Here is a 17,630-nt window from a genome sequence, read left to right on the forward strand (position 1 = left end):
TATTGTGGCTACAAAGTATGATTCAATCCCATGTTAATAAAATATCACAGCAGCCTTAGATTACTTTCTCAGAGGCTCTAGGTGAGCCTATGCAATAGGGGACTAAAGCAAACCTATCCTATAGGGCTATACAGCTGAACTACCCTACCCCACGCCACCGTACTTAAGGAATCTCCTATGACAAATTTCCACTGAAAGACTGTTTTCCTTTTTTTTTTTTTTGTTCATCCCTAATGGATACATGGAATCATTTTGTCACACTTGTATAAAATATTTTAAGAGATATTTTTATTTTAAAATTCTATATAGTACTCATATATTGGGGTGTGTGTGTGTGTAGTATTTCTACTATAAATTTCACTTGAACTAGCCCAGATATTGTTTCAATCCTGCTTGAGCTTGTTTTAAGTGAGGCGGTGTGTGTGTCACAGGCATACATTTGGAAGTGATTAGAAAAAAGTAAGTGACATTGTCTCACCATTTGCTACTCGCCTCCGATATCGTGATTCTTTCCCAAGACATCTGACTGCTTGTTTCTTAGGTTCTTATTCATTTTGGTGTCACTGATGACAGTGTCTCGTCTCAAGCGTATCACTGCACTCATGACGGCTGCCAGATTTCTTGTTAGGAAACACTGTGGTTTGCTTTTGGTTCCAAATCTGAGATCACCACAAAAAGAAACAAATATATTGTTACATTCATGACTTAGAATTAAACAGATAAAGTTTCAGCAAGACTGAGGGATATCATCAACAACAGCAAAAATGCCCCAGTGTTATTCTGATGAACAACTGCATTGGGCTTAAAAAGAGTTTTTAAACAAATATATTGACTCTGTGTTGCGGAGGGTGGGACTGGCTGATCTTTAAAAAGTTTCAAGATGAGCCAGAATTTGGAAGCAGTCTGATGATAATTAAGGAAGAAGCCCCCGTGGTTATGAATGAGTTTCCGTCATGGCTGGTATTCCCGGCATCTTCTAGTCCCACCCAACCATCCCATCTATCACCTCTGAAAATTTAATTAACAGACTGTTTATCCCACTTCTTAGATCACTAAATTCAGGAAGGATGATGCTGAAATATTGATTGCCGGCACTCTAATTGATAGCTCCTCACCAAACTGAATGCACTGTTGTTTTTCATTAACCTTTACTTTAGGTTTCTAAGCTGGTTTTCAACTTGTGTGACAAAGCGTCCCTCTAAGTCAATTTGAATAGGAGCTTCGAGTAAAACTGCTGTGCCATGCTTTATTTGCCCCATTTGCTGTTTCTCTACGACCCAGGAACAATATACTATGGATTGAATCCAGAACAAGACTGCACACAATCCTATACAACCTTACAAGGTGGTAAGTGCCATTGAACTCACTTCTGGGTAAACGTGCCTAAGATGACATCTTAAATAGGATGAACCACTGAAATCAATGAAACAAGTTATGAAGGACTTATCTCCCAAGGCTTTTAATGGGAAGAGACCCAGTAAAAGGAGGATATCTACTTTTATTTCTTTGCCTTGCAGAGCAAAACCGGCATCTCACCATATTCTGAAGTCCACAAAACCACAGTAAAATTCAATTTATCTGAGTGGTTGGATGGAGCCCACAATGAGTAGGGAGATGGGGTTTAGGACTACACTGATTTGTACCAGGAGTGTTCAATAACTATACCAAGATTGACTAACTAGTGTTGGATTACAGCTCCTCTCATCTCTGACCATTTCCCATGCTGCCTGAGGCTGATGGGAGTTTAGAGTTCAACAACATTTGAACAGCCACAGGTAAGCCACACCTGAACTGTGGAAAGTTCTGCCATGCTGTTATCAACCTTAGCAGTGCTGTTGTTTTTTTTACCTCTGTTTCAGTTTTCAGCTTCTGTAAGAAAGGTCATCTCTGAGACAATTTAAACAGGAGAAACATTTTCTGTTTTCAATATTTGAATAACACTTCCAGATAAATAATTAGCTGCATAAATAATTAGATAATTGGAATAAATATATTCATAAAGTTTTAATTACGTATAAGTAGCTACATAGATAGAGGATCTATTGAAAGAAATGTATCCATATAGTTTTCACTTAAAGCATTAAGCTGTGAAAAACTGCATAGTAGTTCTGTGTCTTTTTGTTTGATAACAACAACAACAATTTATTATTTATACCCCGCCAGGCTTCCCCAGCCACCCTGGGCGGCTTCCAACAGAATATTAAAAACACAATAAAACATCAAGCATTAAAAACTTCCCTAAAAATAACTACTATACAAAGCTAACCAATAAATGCATATTGATTTTTGTTTAATGTTTTCATCTTCAAAATAATATTGTGTAGTATATTGACTGAAAGAACTGAATCTAAAACAGTGGTGCTTTCCAGAAAATTTCTCACTACTATATTTTCCCACAATTTCCCATGAAATTTTATTTCAGAATAACTGCAGGATCCCAAGAATCATCTGTACTCGTACATTTTTCTTTTGCATCTTCTTGTTTTTCCTAAGCTAGAATTTATTAGAGATATGTTTCCTGTGGAGAGATTCTTACTGATAATAGTATGGCAGCAATCAAGTGTAACCAATTAAAACTTTATTACAACATTTACAAACAGAAACAAGATGAACTTATCCTTAGATGTAGGCTGAACCCCATACCCATTTATTAGGAAGTATATCCCATTTGAACTCAATGGGTATAACTTTTGAGTAAATCAAATTGCACTGAAAATGTATTAATTTAAAATGTATATAACTACACTATCTGCTTAATTACTGTCAATATAATAAAAAGTGATAATGCAATAAATAATGTAATGAAAAGGTTTTTCTACCCCCTCATAAGAAGGCACACCAGCCTATCTCCTCTGAAAGGATGGTGTCTATATTTAAGTCTCCCCGATCCATCATGGCTGATAGAAGGGCAGAGAGAAGTCATTCAGAGATGAGCCTTTTTGAAGTCCAAGCACATGAGAGCTTCTCTATTACTTTCAATATCCTACAAAAGGAATCTTTTATTTCTTTGTTCAGGAGCTGTACTGGAATTGCACAGGAGCTAGGCACGTCTCTCAAATTTACATTGACCTATCATTCATCTAGACTTTTCCAACAATAAGATCTTTGTACATAGCTTTCTTATAAAAGTATAGCTTCTTGAAAAAGTAACCATGAAAAAGATGGCAGCTGAGAAGTCATTAAGAAGTGCATTTTGACATTTATCCCTCAAAAAAAGAACCAGAAATCTGCTGGTGTAAACAACAGTGATAATGCCAGAGTAAATGACAATAGATGCAATTGGACATGATGGTTTGGTGTCCTGCATCACTGTTTATACAGTTATACCTTGGATCCCGAACGCCTTAGTACTTCCAACAGTGCCTGGGCAGGCTACCCAGAGTCAACATCCACCTTACTATTGGCAGGGGGCCCAAGAGCCCTACCATCTCCACCATGGCCCACTACCTGAGGACTCCAGCCAATGAGCCATTTGGCTGAGCTGGGTTAACGAAAGGCACAATGTATATTTTATGTGTATTCTAATGAACTGAACAGAGTGAAAGATTATGAGTCTTGGGGGTGTAGAGTGTGTGTGTATGAACTCAACAGTGCTTATCTTATTGTTTATCACTTGCTATTTTGTTAATGTTGTTGATATTGTTTTATAGTTTACAAATACCATATTGATTTGTTAATCATATATATGATGTAATTGTGATGTTTAGCTTACAGTGGTACCTCGGGTTAAGTACTTAATTCGTTCTGGAGGTCCGTTCTTAACCTGAAACTGTTCTTAACCTGAAGCACCACTTTAGCTGATAGGGCTTCCTGCTGCTGCCATGCTGCTGGAGCACGATTTCTGTTCTCATCCTGAAGCAAAGTTCTTAACCTGAGGTACTATTTCTGGGTTAGTGGAGTCTGTAACCTGAAGCATATGTAACCCAAGGTACCACTGTATTTTTATTTGTGCTTCAAGGACCTCCCCAGAAATAAATTCACACAGACTCAAATTTCAGTTTAAAATTCATGGGCAAATTTTAGGACACAACTTTATTGATTACATAATGTGAGCGGTATTGGATTGGGCATTGACAAACTAAAACTGACCCCTGCCCACCCCGCAGGAAGTCTGGAAGGGTAAACCAAATGAGGGAGCTATATTTATGCAAATCGGCTGTAGCTCACCCTGGGGTTCCCGGGGTCCTGGCATGGCCCTGGCCCCTCAAGCCGACTTCGGATGAGATTCAGAACCCTCAGATTCCTTTAACGGAATACCCTTTTTTAAGGAGGGGCAGGTGATGGCCACACCTCCCCTCCCCCAACCACAACTAAGTCAATGCCTAACTGCCAAACCTTACAAAGTTGTGATGATTGCTGGGAGAGAGGCGAAAACCAAATGGCCAGTGCCAATCTGCCAAGTGGACAAAATTCCTACCAGGCCCCTGCCACAAAACAGGCAACCAACCAAAGTCCCAAGCAAGGCCAAAGCACAGAAACCAAAGAGGGCGGGTGGGCAGGTGTTTGGCAGCGTGAAGCAAGTGGCTCTGACGCGTCGTGCTGCTGTTTATCAACCACCCCCCTCCCCCAACTTGTGAAACAACCTGATTGGGTGCTGGAACTGGGGCGATCGAGAGACCTCTCACGATGCCAGGCGAAGCCCTGCCTCCAGGTGCCATGGGGGCCTCAAGGTCCCAAGCGTAAGCAGGACCCTCCTTGAAGAGGATCCTATTTGCTGCTTTGTTAATAGTGTTTTATAAATTAGATTATTTGTTAATTATTTTATATGATTTATGCTGTATTTTTGATGTTATGTTATTGTTATTCACTGTTTGTAAGCCCCTTTGAGATTAATTTGAATGAAAATCAGCACAGAAATACATTATACATCAAATTAAATGGAAATCCAGCATTTAGATTTGGTCTCCTAGTGGTTTATATGCTGGAATCAATTGGCTAATGCCCAAAGAGCTCTCTAAATATGAGCCTTTCAGATCAGTATGAAGTTCTGCATTGCATTAGCTCATTAAAGAGGATGGGGTTGTACAACAAGGGGTTGTATCTGATGTTAGTCATACTCAAAGTAGATCCATCGAAATTAATGCCTATGACTATTTTAGCTTCATTGATTTAAATGGGCTTACTCTGGGTAGATCTTTGTTGGATATAACCCAAGGTTTCTGTCATGGAGTGTAGATTTCAAGACTCGTTATTCCAAGTGAAAAAAATAGCATACATATGTTTTAATAAACGATGGCTGTAAACCAAGCTGTTCCATTTCAGAAAGTTTTATTTACATAACATTTCTGAATACTTATTGCCATGGCAACTAAAACAACCACCCCATACATGTAAAACGCAATATAACGAGGAGCCATCAGTGATGGTGCTTTGCAAGTATGGAATTTGTTTTGTGAAGCAGAGTTTAGAAACCTAAAAAATCAAGTTTCTAGCCCCTACATTTTTTCTTATACATCAGATATTTTTATACAGTCCTAAAATTGTAGAATGAACATTGTTGCCTTTTGCAAAAGACAAATGACCTTAAACTGATACTTAGCTGTGTGATCAAATGCATCCATTCTTAAAGAAATCAGCCCTGAGTGGTCACTGGAAGGACAGATCATGAAGCTGAGGCTCCAATACTTTGGCCATCTCATGAGAAGAGAAGACTCCCTGGAAAAGACCCTGATGCTGGGAAAGATGGAGGGCACAAGGAGAAGGGGACGACAGAGGACGAGATGGTTGGACAGTGTTCTCGAAGCCACAAACATGAGTCTGACCAAACTGCGGGAGGCAGTGGAAGACAGGAGTGCCTGGCGTGCTCTGGTCCATGGGGTCACGAAGAGTCGGACACGACTAAACGACTAAACAACAACAACAGCTGTGTGGTGCAACTGAGTACTTTTTTCCTGGAACAGTTTCCTACTGAAAACTGTCATGGTATAGCCTTGATGCGGTATTAGTAGTTTGAAACCTATATAGATGTAATAGAGGAGATGAAGAGACTTTTTGGTGTTTGGCAAGACTGTTAATGCCATGTTTCTAATTCTTATGTGCTGCCACTCTCCTGAGAAAATGTTATAAGACAGTGGAATGATGAAACGGACAAAACCAAGTTGCAAAGCAGCTCTGGCCTGATCAGTTTCAAAAGACACTTTGTAGATATGTGTATATCCTCTCAACACATCTTAAGGTGCTAAATAAGTACATTAGAATCCATTAAAAATAATATGCACTGAAGTGCTAAGAAAACCAGATGATGTGCTGTTGCATGATGCCATATTTGTCCCACCTGCAATTTTCTTGAGAGCTATTGGATGCCATCAGTCCCTCTTACTCCAGGGGAACTGAACCTTATAGCAAGCAGAAGATCACACACTAGCTGATGGTAAAAGCAAGAGTGCTCTCTGTCACCTTATAAATACTGTACTATGTGAAATAGACTCTAGCATACTTGGCCACATTATGATGGAACCCAGGCAGAGTGCTGATTCAGAAGTGGATCCCTGTCCTATCCACACCTGTCTGGCAGGTGCTGATTGAGCGTGTCCTCTTTGGGATCCCCATTTCCATCCCTAAGAACAAACACTCTTCCTCTGACTTCTTTGCCTATCTTACCTATCTTACCTATCTGATCTATCATGCTCTAGTACTTCCCAATCTTTCGGGTACTTTGTCTCTTATTTCACTTCACTAGCATTTCAGCAATATCTTAAAGACTATTTACTTTGCATTAAGTCTCTTCAAACTCATTTGTTGGAAGTTTCCTAGATACATTTGTTTAAAAGAATATAAAGGATAAAACAAATCTGAAACTATCAGCATCTTCAGAGGTTTGCTGCAAAATGATTCTGATTTTAGCCTTTTATATTACAATTTACCCCTCTCTGCATTTGGTAAATAAATGAGGTAACTGATGCCTGAGGTTATTTTCGGTATGCTTTATGCTTTAGTCTATTGTGAAGCTTTGCCAATTCTCTTTTCCTCCTTTTATTGAGGTTTTTCAAGGCTTGTCAGCTCCTGCAGCTACTATTGGGCTAGATTTTGAACCATCTGTGCTTTATCACAGAGTCCTTTTGTATGTTCCCTAAGGTATGCCTGGTTGGCATATTATCCTTAATGGAAGCTCTCTTCCAACATATTGACGGATTATAGTTCACCTTTTAAGTTTATATGGCACAACCCTTCTACCGTCATGCTCCAAGGGAAGGGGGAAGCTGAGCTCCCTGCAGAGGATGATGCCAAGAAAACTTTTATTGGGACACTACAATGATTTGAAAAATTATTCAGTTTATAAGCTACCCTAGAATAATGAATTAATTCAGTTCATAAGCTGTCTGATAACAATGGGAAAACCACAACTAGATAAAATACCATGTAAATGAAGGGAAAACAGAATTGTAATACCAAACAAATAAATTTAAAACAAGAGCAGGAGTGTTACAACAATTAAAATAGAGAGCTAAAACATAAAACCACAGTGTTAAAATGTTTGTTAAACCATAGCATGATAAGCACTATAAAAGCCTGAGTAAATAGAAAAGTATCCAAAAGCATTAATAAAGTAGGTGCCAGGTAAGTCTCTCTGGGGAGGATATTAGGCATCTCTCCACTGAGTCCAAAGTCAAGTTTTTGCCTTCAGGTCAAGCAAATGATGGGCAATTTTTGTCTGCGATATGGCTGACTTATGTCAACAGAGGATTTAGCCTCTGGCCAGGTGCAGCCCAGGTTGCCTACTGTCTGGCATCTATGTCCCAGAAACAGCTCTGTTAGCTAAGAATTTTTTATATAGCACAGTAACAGTGAAAAGATGTCTTCCCAGGCATTTTGGAGGGTGTGTAGAAAGACAGAAACATTATTTCCCCAGGCTATTTTGTGTATGAGTTACATACTGCTATAGATTTCTGAGTTAAAAATAATAATAATATATATTTGTATGGATGGCAGAATCTGTTAATTGCCAGTACTCTCCGTTCCTTATTTTTCCAGTCTTAAACTCAGTTCTCCATATTTCTGCATCAGTCTGCATGTTTTGTTTTTAAAAAGTCCTCATGAAAATTCATCAGCAGTTTTGTGTGAACTCCTACAGGTGGCGCAATAGCTCGGTGTGTCAGAAGGTTGGTGGTCCAAGCCTACACAGAGACAGCTGTGGGCAGGATTTCTGCATTACGGGGGGGGGGGGGGTGGCACTAGGTGACCCTCCAGGTCCCTTTCAACTCTACAGTTCTATGATTCTATAGCATCTCCACCCCAAACGTTCTGCCCGGACACTGAGGTCTAGCGCCGAGGGCCTTCTGGTGGTTCCCTCACTGTGAGAAGCCAAGTTACAGGGAACTAGGCAGAGGGCCTTCTCAGTAGTGGCACCTGCCCTGTGGAACAGGTGTCAAAGAGAAGAACAGCTACCAGCTACTTTTAGAAGACATCTGAAGGCAGCCCTGTTTAGGGAAGCTTTTAATGTTTAACAGACTATTGTATTTAAATTTTTTGTTGGAAGCCGCCCAGAGTGCCCGGGGAAATCCAGCCAGATGGGCAAGTTATGAATTATTATTATTATTATTATTATTATTATTATTATTATTATTAGTTTTTAAGAAATTTTGCCTAATATGCACATTTTTTCCAGAACAATTTTCCCTATTACAATTCATTTTGTATGTAATTTTTCAACAATATATGCATTTATATGCACACTTTATGCAATATCTCAAGGACTGCTTCTCCCCATATTAACTGATAAAGCCCCTGTGATCATTATCTGAGGCTCTTCTTCATGTGCCTTGCCTGAAGCTTTTATTACATATCTTTAGGTGCCAGGCAAAAACCTTCCTCTTCTCCTAGGCCTTAGGCTAATTAAACAATCAATGGCCTTTTAAAATGTGTTTGTGTGGAGAGCATTTTTTTGTGTTGTTTTTTACTTTTTTATGTATTTTGTGTTTTTATATTGTAGACTTTCCTGTGATCCTTGGATGAATGTACTATATAAATTTTAACAACAACAATAAAAACAACAACAATAATGCCCTGATATGTGGATTTTTGTACACATTACCTGTCTGGAGAACTGCACTGCAAAATTTAGAGAATTGTGAATTTTGAATTTGAGCTGTGTTTTCATTGTTGTCATGTTTCAGAAACTGTGAATTAGGTGCGTTCACCTTGAAATGCAAACTCAGTCAAGCTTTCCCTCATTGTCTATTTGCAAATGTGAAAAGCTTAGCAGGGACACTATGTTTCTTTAAAACGCCATCAGTTCCCAAAAGCGACAGCATGCACACTGTTGTTCTGCCTTTCTTTCACTGCCCACATTTAGACTGGAACAATATTTCCTTCTCATCACTTGCTTCAGTGGGGTTCGGTACGTTGCACATGTAACCCTGCAAACACAGATTTCAGTTGCTTGTAGACTCCAAATATCACATAGCTGTCAAGCAAGGACCTTCATCTAGCAAACTAGACAAATGTTTTGAGAGGCTATTTTGCACACCCAAAGAGCATCCTTGCAGCATTATGTTTTCACTACAAGAATAACTTCTCTTGTTGTTCCCAGTCTGATATACAGGGGTTATAATATATATATATATATATATATATATATATATATATATATATATATATAATCTTCAGTAGTTAATGATCCATGAATCCAGTTGAGCCACCAGACTTATTCAAGGGGGAAAAATAGAGTTGACTTCTCCAGCTGACTGGAAAACTGAAACTGATGGATGCTTTGTGCACATCCTCAGGATCAATCTTACTAGACCAGCTTAAAGCTGCTATATAAAAGCATTAAAAATTGGATCCTATTGCTATTTTATTTTATGTTTTGGATTCATCAACTGTCCTCTGATAATAGGTTTTGGTCTGGTGCAATTATCAATACTGTAAATGCATTATTTTCAGCAAAATGTGCTATTACACCCCTGCGTTCCTTATCTTCAGAGATCATGAACCCCAGATGTAAACTTTAACCTTATAAAAGCCTATGATATTTTATCATGTCTTTGGGTGGTGCCTTTTAACGTTGGCTTTTGCCAAGTGTGCATTTTAATGCCAGCTCTGTAAAAATAACTATGAATGGAATAATCTGATAGTCCAAAAGCAAGGCCACACAAGTTTTGCCTTTTCCTGAGGGGAAAAGGAGAAGAAAAGCAGCAGCTTTGCCACCATTTGCAGATGCAGAACCACAAGGCCAGGCTTTTAAAAAGCCATTTAAAATAATGATAGCTAACAAGGGAAATTCTTACTCTGTACTGACAGATGTGGCATATCCCGAGGCAGCTTGAGTGGGTGCTGTTTGATTGAGGATGGGAAAAGGAACTGCATTTGGGAGACAAAATATATGCTCATTTCAAATAACAAAGCGCTGCTTAGCAGGGAGCTTCTGCCTACTTGGCTCCAGAGTTCAGGTAGAAATGAGCTATATGATATGAATTCTAGCCCCATGTTTGTTCCTCACTCTGTGATGGGCTTGTCAAGGTCTTGGCTACATCCTTGTGGCATAAAATAAAATAAAAACGGGAGTCTGCAAAACTGCTCCATTCTCTGCAACAGTATGTCATCTTTCTTGCATCATCTTAGCACAAATCTCTGCAGTTCAAACAGTTCCTTCAGATCTTTCATCCAAAACGTAGCTATTATTCTTTGCAGGTGCCTGCAAAGGATAAAGGAACCTGAAATCCTGATGACCACTTCACTCATATGCTTCAGCTGTCCCTATTTCTTTTTACCAGAGATAATTTTTGTTTTCTGTATGCATTGCCAGCCCTTCTTAAATCATTTTCATCTATTCTGTCACATATGTACCTTCAGGAGGATGCTAAAACCTGGTTATTTCTATACAATGGTACCTCAGGTTACATCCGCTTCAGGTTACATATGCTTCAGGTTACAGACTCTGCTAACCTAGAAATAGTACCTCAGGTTAAGAACTTTGCTTCAGGATGAGAACAGAAATCGTGCTCCGGCAGGAGGCCCCATTAGCTAAAGTGGTGCTTCAGGTTAAGTACAGTTTCAGTTTAAGAACGGACCTCCGGAGCGAATTAAGTACTTAACCCAAGGTACCACTGTATTTATTTATAACATTATACCCTGATTTCCCCCCTCCACCAAAGGAGTTGCTTAAAGTGGCTTCCAAATAGAAAGGCAAACATCAAAGCAACAAGAATTCAACCACTGAAACACAAATTATGAAATAAAAACTAGGTGCAAAAAAGAATAGAGAAGCCTTCACATTCAGTTCCTTAAGCAACAACAAAATCAAAAACATATTTTTAAAGGGATGCTTTCCAAAGTTCACATTTTTGGAGTTCCTAGAATTCATTTCCCTCCCTTGAGCTGTAGAGGTTGCATCTTTCTCCGATAGTGGCCCACGTGATGGAGCCAGTGCATGGGGCCACCTCCTGAAACCACCATCACTGCTGCTTTCCTGGCTGTGCCTTGTAGGTGCACTCATGGTACTGATGAATTGGTGGTGGCAATGGTCTCATTCCTTCAGTGATGTTGTGCCAACCTTGCCCTGTTCCAGCCACATTGGGTGGGGCCAACTGGGACAGGGTGCCGTGGAGCCATGACTGCAAAAATGGGACCACTGCCACAACCAAATTTATCATCAATCAATCAGTCAATCAGTATTTATTGTTATGTTCACAGATCAGCCAATGAATTACACTCAAACAAACACTCCAACAAATTTTACAGTGTTCAGGTCAGCAAATGGTCATTTGGGGTTACCAACATGGTAAGGAGCTAGGATGTTTGTGTGTGTAATGTTCCACATTTACAATCACGGTAGAATGTGCCCCAAATTTATTAAATATGTATCCCAACCTCCCTCCCAATGGAGCCCAGGCTGGCAAACAAGAAGTGACAAAACAATAAAAACATATTTTTTAAAAAAAAATAAAATTCCAGTACAGAAATGCAGTAACTAAGGTTAAAGATTTAAATGGTTTGTTTTTGTGCCTGATCTAAGATTATGGTGCCAAAAGATCTACAGACAGTTGTACAAACACAGGATTCTTTGCAATATATATATAGAACACAGACAGCAATCCAGATGCTCCTTTTTGTATTTCATATATGTGTTTCTTATTCACATTGGCACTAGGAGAAAGAAAAACTTATGTTCTCTACAATAAATATGCAAAAGGGTGGATGTAGAATACAACAGTGCTTCTCGAATGCAATGACTGAACCAAACCAATCCACTGCAAACCTCACAAAAGATCCAATCCAAACTTTTGCTTTGAATCAGGATCTTCCATCTTATAAACTTTCCCAGAATATTTGTTCATAAAATCATATAGACTCAGGGAGGTTGTGCTCCTTTATGTGCTCTTCTGGGAGGGCTGGTAAGGTTGGTATTGCTGGGGGATAAGAAGCGAGGAGATCTACTGCTGTGGAAGCCCACTATCATTGTTGTTCCTGGTGTAAGATCCTGAAGCAGAGGGTTTTGATGTTGGGATGGCACTGGAACAGAGCTAGCCAAGAATCGACTGGATCCTAGGCCAGCCCATTTGCTGGAGAGGGGCCCAATTCAGCCTGGAGCTGGCACAACAACAAAAAGGGTAAAATAAGGAACTAACAGGTGTCAGCAGTGCTTCTGATGTATAGGTGGTTCCATAGCTCTGAGCAAGGGCTTGGGGATGGGACTGAACTCTCTGCGCTATTATGAAGGTTTTTATTCCTTCCTCCCTATACCTATGAAATATAGAATGGACTGCTTTAAGAAACTCAGTGCTGAAAAAGTAGAAACCAGAGCTCCTCTGCCACCCCAATCCAATCAGCACCAGGATGGACTTCAATATGGTCTCAGGTTTCCTTTTCCAACCTTCTGGCAAAATACCAACACACAGTTTCCAACCATTGCTTGTGGGTATGTCAGTGCAATAAAATAAAAATAAAAAGATGTATTCCAGGAAGTGTGTAAGTGGCTTGAGTGCGTGGGTGCCATGGTTGGTTTTCTGAAATTGTGACAAGGGAGGAATGTCTATCTTTCACTCCAGTCCAAGCATAGCAAAATACGTTGCCTGGCTGTCATAGATAGTTACACTTCAGGAGATGCTGGCCAGGGCAGCCTTCATCAGATAGGACAGCATTCTTTATTTGTGCAAAGTGCATAAATACTTTGCATAGTTCAAGCAGGTACACAGAGTACCTTAGCCAGAGTAAGTTAGATTTCTTTTTTAAAAGCTTATTTCAACTTACAGCTGACTCTGAGGCAGGCATTCTCTTGTGGTTATCCTCCTTTTCTACAAAAAGGGACACCAGAGTAAAACAATTGTACAGAATAATTAGCTTTACATGACATTCACGTACTGTTGGGCATTTCTAGTTTAACTGAGCTAATGATCAGTTTGGATTTGAAGCTCCATTGAGTTTATTACTGAATCAGAGTATCGTTTCCACAGAGAGAAACAAAGAACCCATTACAAGCCCCTAGCCTTTAATGGGGTTGATAAAATATAAGAGCACAATCTGATTAAACACTAAGGGGTTTGTGAAGAAAAGGAGGGGGTCACCACCTTTACCTATCCCCCCCATTTTCCTCTTCTTTTAACATTTCATAAAGACAGAAAGGCAAGAAAAATGTATTTCATCTTATTAAAAACCAATGAGATATATGCAAACTCAGTTACTATCAAGTAACGCTGAAATGGATTTAATCACATCTACAGTGCCTGCAATGACTGATGTTGGCTGGATGAGGATCAGATACTGACTATGGATCAAACTACACATTGAGCTTGCACTTTCAGCTGCTCCCTGACAAATTTCCACTTTCAACAGCAGGAAGGGGAGTCTTGACCAGGACTGTGGTCTTCCCTCTACAAATCACCCACATACTACTTTTGCATCCCCAGAGGTCGCATTTCTGTGTAACACATTTATAGGGCGCGAAAAATATGAGGTGACTTTCAGTAAGAAAACACCATGGGAAAGAAATAGTTAAGTCTCTGCTCTGGCTGATACCTCAGGCCCAGTCCAGACTGAAAAGGAAGCATGGGTACTTTTAATTAAAGAAAGTGTGGACAGCAAGGTTGGCCCAATACATTTTGGCACCTGAGGCAAACCCCAAAATAGGGCATCCTCCCTCCCCACCAGGGAAGAAGAGGTGAGTGAAGACTGACATCAGGAACAAGGTATGTGGGGAGAAAGATCAACAGCAGGCTCTGCTGCCCATGGAGACCCTGCAGCCTAAGGTGGTCACCTGGCCTGGCCTCATGGGTGGACCGGCCCTGGTGGACAGGTTTAAAGAAGCACTTTCAGGCAGATGCATAGCACAATTTGTAGCTTAGCCCCAGGTGCCCTTGCATTAGATGGAGCCTAAAGATATCCGGAACACATGGTGGCACAGCACCTGGTATATACAGGCATAATCATAAATTTGGTGTGATGCTGCTAGTGAAAAGAGGAAGCACCCACACAGCAATTTATTCAGTTTTCCCAATGTTTCCCTAACTTTTCATTTCCACATTATGTTTGAGCTTTCTCATGGCATAAAAAAATCACTTCTAAAGCATGCTGCTTCCTCCCAGCCTGCTTTTGATTTTTCTTTGGCTATTTAGCAAGCAAAAAATATTCTTAATTCAGGATCTCTTTAAATGCCACCACACCATCATTGCATATTGGTAATTGTGTACTGTTCAAATCCCAGTACCTTACCTCTGCACCGAGTACAGAATTAGGAAGTGCAGTTAAGGACCACAGAACAAACTTCAGCTTTGTCTGACTTCACTGAATTGGGCTGACCATTTCTCTCTTCCACCCCATTTAGTGGTTACTGTTGTCTTGCTAGGCATGATAGAGCTTATTAACCTCTTGAAAATTTGTCTCAGTTTGGTTCTGAGCATGACAGCAAGCAAAGAGGTGGCTGACACTACTGAATATTAAAGATCAAGTGTATTTAAATACTTGCTGACAGCCTCTTAAGTGCTTCTGCATTTTTATCTTGATTTACAGGGATTTAACACTACTCCATTAGCATTAATGGGAACGGAGAATGTAACTCTACCTACGTTGAAATGCAGAAGAGCTATATATTCCTGCTTTCTGCTCTCCTGTGCAATAGTCTTACAAGAGGTAGGTGATATTTAAACATCTGTTCATTGCTAAGGGGCTCTGGAACCATGTCTCAATAGGGAAACAAGGTGTTTAAACCATACTTTTAACCGACTCACAGATATAAAATGGCAGACACAGAAATGGCCCCTTTGTGGGCTTTTTCTGGGGGCGATGATTCAAAGGAAGCCATAAACCATTCCAAATCTTCTAGTCCTGATGAGTAATTATTACATAGGGCCACATCTGCTAAAAGTCCCAGGTCTAAAGCATCAAGCAATAGTTATCTCAAATTCTGCTAACTGAAAAAGCTGCCCTGACCTGTTGCAATATGACAAATGATGTACACTTCACTGAAGAAAGTGATACTATGACAAGAATCGTGGTTGTGTCTACTGAAACATTGTTTGTTTTCTAAGGATTATAAATCATCTTTCAACAATCCAGGGTACAAGGAGGTCAAAAAAATGATACAAAATAAAATAAAAAGCTACAAATGGAGTCCTATGTAATCAGAAAACAGCCAGAGATGTATATCATAAAACGGAGAGCTAATCAAGCCTTGGGTCCATAAAATCTGGGTCCTGATTATACTATCTGCCTGAAGCTACATAAAAAGGAAACCTGAGCTCTCTTCAGACATGTGTACTGCACAGTTCTTAGTTTTGTACTGCATATTCCAAAAACTCTTTTCTCTTCCCCTTTGTACACATTGGACTTAACCTGGAGTAAGTCCCACTGAATTCATATTGACTTACTTTTGAGAAAATATGCATAGGAGGCCCCGTTCAGCAGCTGTGGTGGTCATCCAATGTCTTGGCTTTATCCTTCTGTTTGAAGTTGGGACTTCCCATTATTGAATGCCCCTCCGTAGCAAAAAAATAAAATAAAGATCCTTCTCCCTGATATCTGTATCTCCTATGTAGTTTTTAAATAGTGAAGGGGTGCTCTGCTATATGAGCCCCTACCTATAGCATTTTAGCCACATTGGTGGTGGCCAGTCATTAGGTGTGGTTCATTCTTTTGTGAAATTCTTAATTCAAAGAAAGAGCATTGTCCATGCAAGGAGTGGACTGCTTTGCATTCTTCAGTGTTGCAGAAATTGATGAATGCACCATGGGTGCAAACAAACTGAGCCTTTTCAGATATGTAGGTCGATGGGCATAATCCACCAAAAGTTACTTATTAATCAAGCCTCGAGGTGAGTGCTCATGCATGGATCATTACTATGTCTGTAGGCCTCATTCCAAATGTCATGAGCCCTACAATTCCCTACGCCACACCCCACCCACCAATCCGGCTCCACACCCTGACCTCTATGCCTGAATCAAAATACAATCCACTGCTCCTTTAGATCTTCTCTGAACACAAAATATGTGGCAGTGGGATGATGGGGACAGGCCCAGCAGTTGTAGCCCAGCTGTGGTCTCCCTGAATGTGTAAAGGGCACTATGTGCAGGAAATCTCACGGGAATCAATAGGACTTAAGTTACGGTAATTGATCTCCATTTTGTTGCTTTCAATAGGAATTGTCATCACTTTATTTTCTGGGTTGTGCCCAATCTCTCTCCCCATCCCCTGCCCCACAGACATACACAAGGCTGCTGGATCAAAGCAAGAGGCTGCATTTTAACAATCCAGGAGTTGTTAATTTAATCCTTTCACAAGCTAGTAATTTTTATTAAAATGAAAAGGAACCTATGTACAGAAATTTACAAATAATTCTGTCTTCTGCAGTTTAGTCCACTCCTAGATTTTAATTTAAAACCTTTATCTGCTTCTGTTTAATATATGAAAAAGCCAGCATGCCAAAGCTGTGATTAACTTTATAGGTGCAGTGGAATTATGGAAATGCATCATGCACAAGTGCGCACTTTCCAAAATTATTCTGTGACCTTGTGCTTAAGCCGAGTTTTAAATAATTCAGTGATGTATTGAATGAATAAATTTGTACCGCTTGTTACTCTAAACACTCAGGCATTCACTTTTCCTTGCCATTTTTAATAAAATCTAGCTTCCTAATATTCATGAAATATTGCATTTCAATTAAATTACATAGGTACTGGGGGAAAAAAACAGTTTGCCCTGAGCTGCTTAATGTTGACACCAACTGTCATTTGCTCCCCCTCCCTCCTCTATAATAACCAGAGAGGTTTTATGTACCACTAATATAAAGGACTGTCACACTTTAATGAGAAACTTTTTTGATCAAGCTTTACACAAAGCTGCACAAGGCAGAAAAATAATGAATCTAAAGTATTTTTTCTTGTTTGTGAAGGATACTAATTTGAACATAAAATACACCAAAGAAATACAGAGTGGCTATTTCTACTGGTCTTTTTGAAAAGGAGAAGTTAGGAAATGTATTCCAAAAAGTGACAGACTAGTTTATGCATACAGAGAACATCCAGTGCCTTAGTTGTATGGGGGTTTTACTTTTCTTATGTCTTTAACCAAGGAAAATGGTCCACACAGACAGGGGATTTTCCTATTTTGCATGTGGAGAGCGTTAAAGAAGGTCCTGATTCAGAGGAAGGTAAGTGTAGAAAGACCCACTGGAAAGACTGGGTTAAAATCATCAGTAGGGC

The 17,630-nt window shown here is 39.7% G+C and overlaps 1 long non-coding RNA gene across 1 annotated transcript in view; it reads right to left on the bottom strand.

The window, feature by feature from the left end:
* Positions 1-525: 525 nt before the first annotated feature.
* The window catches only part of LOC310714700, a 254,905-nt gene continuing 237,800 nt past the window's right edge, over positions 526-17,630 (bottom strand). The window contains exon 3 of the long non-coding RNA XR_014529988.1: positions 526-659. This is a non-coding gene — a long non-coding RNA (uncharacterized lncRNA). The remainder of the gene's footprint in view (positions 660-17,630) is intronic.

Source organism: Podarcis liolepis (assembly GCF_965112155.1).
Source record: "Podarcis liolepis genome assembly, chromosome: 9".
Taxonomy (NCBI): domain Eukaryota; kingdom Metazoa; phylum Chordata; class Lepidosauria; order Squamata; family Lacertidae; genus Podarcis; species Podarcis liolepis.